We start from the raw sequence: 7,167 nt of genomic DNA, 5'->3' as shown, positions 1-7,167 counted from the left end.
CTGCCAGAGGAGGAGCCGGCCCGGGCCCGCCTCAGTGCCGAGGGGGAGGAGGGAGGGCGCGGAGCGCCTAAGGGCGCCCTCCTCCCCCTCGCCGCTGAGGCGGGAAAGGAGCCGCTGAGGGGAGAAGGCGGGCGGCAGCCGCAGCCCGTCGGGCTCGCCTCAGCTCTCCCGCCCGTACTGACACGGTTGCATCCAGCTAAACGTTTCTAGTACGAGTGGAGAAATATTAATAAAATATTAATACAAAAGACTTAATTTGGCTCATTCTAATCACCAACGGTTGAGGTGTGGGTTTGACCTCCATCTTCTGTATGAAGAGCCCCAAGTCAAAGGGAAGTCCTTGAAAAAACTTGGCTTGCTTGGCCTAACAGAACAGGGACTAGGAGAGGAAACTTCTAGGGTTTTTTTGCTTTATAATTGCTTCATAAATAAATCAGTGGAGTAAATGCAAAAGGACACAGCTGGTATAAGAACAAATGAATGGAAAATGTCAGCAAGTGGGCGCTCTCTGAGAGCGCTGCAGTGAAAACAAGAGCCATTGAACTGAGTTGCTTTCCTGGTGCATATTCAGTCAATATACAACCACAGAAAGTGCATTTCGGCCTTATAGCAGGAACTTAGTAGCTTTGCTCAGAGGGTAATTAATAAAACTAATGTGCTACTTTGTGTAGACTAATTGATGTTTGAAAAAGGGCTAGACACTACGACTTGCATGTGTAAAGACTGTCTGATTGTGTTACAGATTCATTGAATCACAGAGTAAGTGGGGTAGGAAGGGACCTCAGGGAGTCTGTAGTCCAACCTCCTGCCCAAAGCAAGCTCAGCCATGAATTCAGACCAGGTTACTCAAGTCTTTATTCAATCTTTACATCCTCCAAGGATGGAGACTGGACAATCTTCCCCAGGCAGCTGGCTCTACAGCCTGACTGTCCTTACAACGAGAAATCTTTTCCCTTTTGATTCACTCTGAGCCTTTCTCATTTCAGTTTGTACCTGGTGTCTCTTATCCCCTCACCATGTTCCACAAGAAGCCTGACCCCATTTTCTTTATAAACTTTCTGTAGGTACCAGGAGGGTGGAGGCCTCCTTCTAGGTCCCCACAAAGCCTTCTCTTCTCCCAGCTAAGCAGGTTCCATTTCCTCAGCCCTTCCCTACAGAGCAAGAGCTCCAGCCCCCAAGACATCTTGGTGGTCCTCTGCTGAACTCTCCAGTTTGTCCATGTCTTTGAGGTATTGGGGAGTCCAGAACTGGAGTGGAATATCTAAATACAGTCCAGCTTGTACAGAGTAGAAGAGGATAATCACTTCTCTCCATCTGTTCACCATGCTCCTGTTAATACAGCCCAGGATGCTGCTGGCCCATGCTGTTTGCTCTTTGCCAAGACCCCCAGGTCCTTCTCAACAGAACTGCTCCCTGGCCTGTATCCTTGCAAGGGGCTGGTCCTTCCTATGTGTGGTACTTTACACTTGCCCTTGTTATATTTCATAAGGTGCCTGTTACCCCACTCCTCCAGCCTCTCTGAATGGCAGCCCTGAACTTGAGCACACCAGGTGGTCCCCCACAGTTTGAGATCCTCTGGGAACTTGATGAGACTGTACTCCAACTAACTGGTAAGTATGTTAAATAAGACAGGTCCAAAAGTAAACATCTTACTTTGGGAGTACACCTAACATTGTTTATTGCAATAGGCAGTCGGAATACATTTTTCTCCTTTCCGGAATATGGAAAGTGAACGTTGCTGAGGTCACTGTATCCCAGTGATGTAATACTGCTAAGTAGTATGGCCTTTAATTCTGGTTTTCTACTCATACCATCATCCTTACTGTGCTTTATTAGAGAAAGATGTAAGGGCAACATTCCTTTTTATCACTAATCAGAGCATGCAAGTAATAACTATCTGTACTAGTTATTGAATAGAATACATAGAAATATGACAGAGGTGGGAATGAAACAGTGCTACCTTAAATTCCCATTGCACATCCCTGGGTTTCTAATACCCAGCATTGTCATTATATGAGGTCTTGATGAAGTACAGTTATTTTCTTATACGATTAGTATCATAGTAAACACTGTACTTTCATATTAATACCATGTATAAACTAAAACTATTTAAAAATTAACACCAAATACCTGAAGCATACACTTAAGCTGATCTCAGGCAATTTTACCCTATATTCTGCGCTAATGGCATTTAGACGTTCGACATCAGCTAACCATTTCCACATCATCAATAAAGCTATATGCAAGCAGGAACCTGCAGGCATTAAGTGTTAATATTTTTCCTAGCAGCATGACAGACACCACATTGTGGTAACCACTTCAGAGTGAATATGTATATATTATACATACACACACTTAAAATATTTTTTATCAATTAAATATAAGTATTACTTTAGTGGCAATACATGTAAGTTTGTGGACGGATTGAGTATCTGCTATAATTTACCTGCAATGTGGGTTGAAAGTAGTCTGTGATGGGGGATGATTGACGTAAGTGGCATAAATAAAAGATTGAGACGAGAAGAGAACTTCAGTGGAATACCGACTTTTTTACTAAAGACTTGGTAGTTGTCATTAACATTTGTGAAAAGTTAGCATCAATAGTCTGAAATTCAAGGTAGAAGAGGAAAAGATGCACTTATTCTTCCTGAAGCAACAAGGAAGAGCTAGTTTTGGCAGGTTTGGATTTCATAAGTGCATCCTGCATGTTAGGAGCTGTGTAGGAGAAGTAGGCAACAGAAAACAGATAATAGAGCTTGATGGTTAGACAATTCATATTTGCAAATAGATTCTGCTTTGACTCACGTGCATGACAGAAGGTTGGAAGTACGGGTTGTATTTCATTGCTCCAACTGTTCCTCCATGATGTGACGCAACAGCAAAACTAATTTTTCATCGAGTGATTCCAGATTTTGCACTGGTCTCCCTGAAAACAGAGTAAGGAGCACAGAGCTATATGGAAGGTTTAAATGCTTTGACTTTAGTATGGCTGGCTGATACCTGTAAGAAAACTAGGTAAGAGTCTCAGACATTGTACAAGTGTTGGTAGATAAGCTATTAGATACATGTCTGTGAGGAAGCCATTGCCCGTGTTGAAGGATATAGATACTAGTCAGTGACCTACTGCAGTGACATGGGAGACAGCAACCACAAACACAATTCCAGAGCTCTTCCTCATTTACATCTCTAACAAGAAAATAAGGCTTTCCTATTATTTGGAAGCTACCACTACCAAAACGATAATTTCTTCTACAGATGGTCTTTATGAGAGGTTTTGCAGTGGTATCATTTATAGAGTATTGTTTGTTAAAAGGAGTTTTGAGCAGTCCATAATTTCACACTTCAATTTTTACCTTGCTTGAAGGAAATGCATAACCACAAAGGACATTTGAGTCAAGAAATATCTTTGCCCAAGATACGCATCTAAAATGAGATTATTTTTGTATTCTGTAACATTTCTATTATTTGTTTTTAGTATTATAAGGCTTTCTGATATCAACACAATTAGTATCAGAACATCAAGAACATAGAAAAATACATCCATTTAACTTACTAAAACAACAGCTTTTAATTAGTATCTATATCAATAGATGTACAACAAATGTTTAAATTACATCAATACTACTCAGTAAGAGGAAGTGCTATAAATATCACAAAACCTCAGAGGCTAGAAGACATCTTGATATATTTTATTAATAGACTAAAAGATAACTCAGCTGAATTGCATGATTCAGTGTCTGCTCTGAATACTGTAGCTCTTTTTATGTGAGCAAGGAAACACTTCATAATAATTTTAAATTTATGAAAATAGTCCACTGCATGAAACAAAAGTAATTTCTGGCTTAACTCCAGGGACTGCAATGAAGTTGAGTGATTTTTAAATGATGAGATCAAATCCAGTTCTGCTACAGAGTTAAAAAATTGTCTGTCAAGTACGGCCAGAAATTTTGTCACCTGAAGGAGCAATATTCAGGACACACACAGAAAGATATAATTAAACAGCACAAAAGCCATAAATATTTAAAAGGCAACAGGCAAACTTCAAGTTGCTTTAGTTTTAGTGTAAAATAAATCCTTGCTCCATTGTATTATCTCCATCCATTGTAATCCATTTAATCTCCATCCAATTATCCATTGTAATTATCTCAGTTTTAAACTATCATTATAAAATAATTCTTCAAAACAAACATATTTTGGAATCTTACTATCATATAATAACAAGCTATGGTAACTTCAGATTATTTTATTATTTTTCACATATTTTTCTTTACTGGTGCTTGTCTTTTCTATCACACAGCATTGGACTAGTTTAGTGTGAAAAAGGTATTATGTCTTAATTCAGAAAGATTGGTGCTGTAAATACAGATAAATATTATTTACAAATTAAGAAATCATGATGTAGTATTGGCAACGGAGGTTAAGCTGGGTATGCTTCAGCTGTATTCTGAGGTTTTTTGTCACACATCACCATTTTGGAGGACACAGAGAACCTCATAGGATGGGGGCTGTTACCTGAGCTTTACCTACAGCACAGCTTTAAATAACCGTGCCACATGAAGGCAGTGATCAGAGAGACTGCTCATGCGGACTTGTACTAAACACGTACAAACATATTTGGAGGTCTGAGACGTCACCATGTGTTTCTTAAAGCAGCATGAGAAGTGTCATGATTATAGAGTTTACTTACCCACATTGCATTTAGCTCCCACTGAGCTCACTTTTTAGTTTAATTTAGTTTCAGGCATCCAAACGAATCTTTTGTGACCAAGATGAAGTGCTTAGAACTGACTGCTGCTGGAAGTACTGATCTGGGTACAGATTGTAGCCCAGAGCTTGTCAGATCGAGAGCAGTAATCCATCTAAAGCCAAACCCAGGGAACATTTCCCAAGAGTTGTAGCATTAGAAAAACTTTGAAAAAGAGCTGCAGGTCAGAAACAGAAGTGCCTAGCAGGAAAATGGTGCTGCAGAAAACAAATAGGCTGAGTGAATGAACACAGGTCACATTAGTATCATCTCCAATGATGATACATACACTGGTGCTCTGGAGGATTTAAAAATCCCAGAGGCCTGGGCTTCACCTGTCCATGGAATCACCTGCCGATAAAGTTCCCTATTGCTCCTGCAACTTCGTGACTGAAATCTTATTTTTTCAGGAGAGCAAACAGCTTTTGAGTTATTTGTTTTATCCCAGTATAACTGTGGTATTTTGAAAAACAATGATTTTTCTTGAATCTTTGGGGTTTTGTACCTGCTTGAGTAACATCCAATTTCTTTAAATATTTATGAATTTGTCCTAAAATAAAACACCAGTGCTTTAAACTTGCAGAAGCTTTAAATCAATGACAACACAGGATTGTTGCATTATCCACAGTATTTATCCTTTTTTGAAAGACTCCTCTGCTATTTTGAAAATCTTTTGATTAAAGATTCTAAATATACTTAGAAGTCTATACTTCTGACACTTTTGACTTTGACTCTTTCTGATCATGAAGGTTATACCAATACAGAAGACTTTTTCAAGTCACCAGTTTCAGAATGTAAATATAGCCCCTAACTAGAGTTGGGCTTTTTCAGATAAGGAGTGCCTTTGACTCAAAGCTCCTAAAGTCATTGTGCAATCCCCCCCTTCCTTTGTTTCAGCAGTTATCACCTCAGGATGGCAGGGCACAGCAAGGGCCAGTTCCCTCCCCCAGAGAGGAAGCCCAGCACAGTAAGACAGAGCAGAGGGCAGGGACCTCACCGGGCAAGGCCCACCCTGCAGTACCTGGGGAAGGAGAGTGGGCATCCACAGCAGCCAGGCCCAAGGCCATGCAGGCAGCACAGCTCAGGGCCAGTCCAGTTCAGCAGCTACAGACAGACACACCTACAATGGAAAGATAGGTCTGAAACCAAGCCAAAAAGCCAGCCTGCAGGTTAGGGTCTGCAACAAAGCACAGATAGGACCACACCATAACACCACCCAAACAGACAGAGCTGTATAGGGCTCAACACAAACCAACAGCTCAGAGCTGAGCTTAAATGGGTCTCCTGGGCAGGGTGTGGGTGAGGACACAGGTGAGGCTGGTCAGGGCTGTCACAGCCTGTTGCTGCACTCAGCATATAAACGCTTACAACTTCCTGAGAAGTTCAATAATATGGGGGCCCTGTTTGTGTTGAGGGCTAATCAATAAGCATGTACTAATCTATAGACTTCAATAATCTATAAAGGTTGTTGATCTGCTTCTCTAATCAGGAGTAAATTAGTTCAGATTTTCTTTAAGGTATTGTATAGTAGTTGGACCAATTATATTTATCAAGCTTCTAACATATAATCATATAATTCATTGGGTATGCAACCTAATTTTTCTTCCTAGCTCTTAATATACTAGCTATGTAAAGTAATCTCTTCCAACAAGCTGAAATACCTCTTTTTAACAAAACTCTGCAATGTTTTTTTTAGCCTTGAAAGAAAGGGACATCTTGGTACAACTTGATACCAACCAAATACTAACTCACCCTCTCTGGGCACTGAAAATCTTTCACCTTCCATTTCTTTTAACAGACAGCTGATGAATACAGTACCCAAAGAATGGCTTTGTATGACATTATAGTAGGCTGTTGCAGTCTACTAGAGAGAGAAGACTGAAGAAGTGTTCTCAAGGGGGGAATTCCTAGGTCAAGGCCAAATGCCACCTCCTCCCGAAGATGTCTTCATACCATTTTTACTCTAGTTAAGCAGGCTTTTCAGAGCCAGTGATTACTTGACATTTGGGAGTTTTGGAGGGAAGTTTTTGTTAGGGACATAAAGCTGGTAATGGAGTCAGAACTACCCTCATAGTTCTTTTTACTGGAAAACTCTGTATATAAATACTTTTTTATACCCTGGATGTTGTAGGACAGAAAAAGCAAGAGCATTTCTCTTCTAGGCGCTCTGTATTTATGCTTTTTCACTCTTTACTGCTTTTTCTTTTTTCCTAGGATTATCCTACGGGACAGTTGTTGACATTTTGGTGTACTTAGCCACACACATCATTTGTGATGTCCATATTCATCAGGTATGTATTCCATTAAAAATATTTTTTTACCTAATTATCCTGAATGTGGGGCAGCAGTACTTTCAGAAGCTGCCACAGGATTTCAGGGGCTCAGCATCATATGGCATAATCTTACAAATTCTTTTTATTATC

This window comes from Phaethon aethereus, assembly GCF_964289735.1.
Source record: "Phaethon aethereus genome assembly, chromosome: 8".
NCBI lineage: Eukaryota > Metazoa > Chordata > Aves > Phaethontiformes > Phaethontidae > Phaethon > Phaethon aethereus.
Note: the sequence above shows the minus strand (reverse complement) of the source record.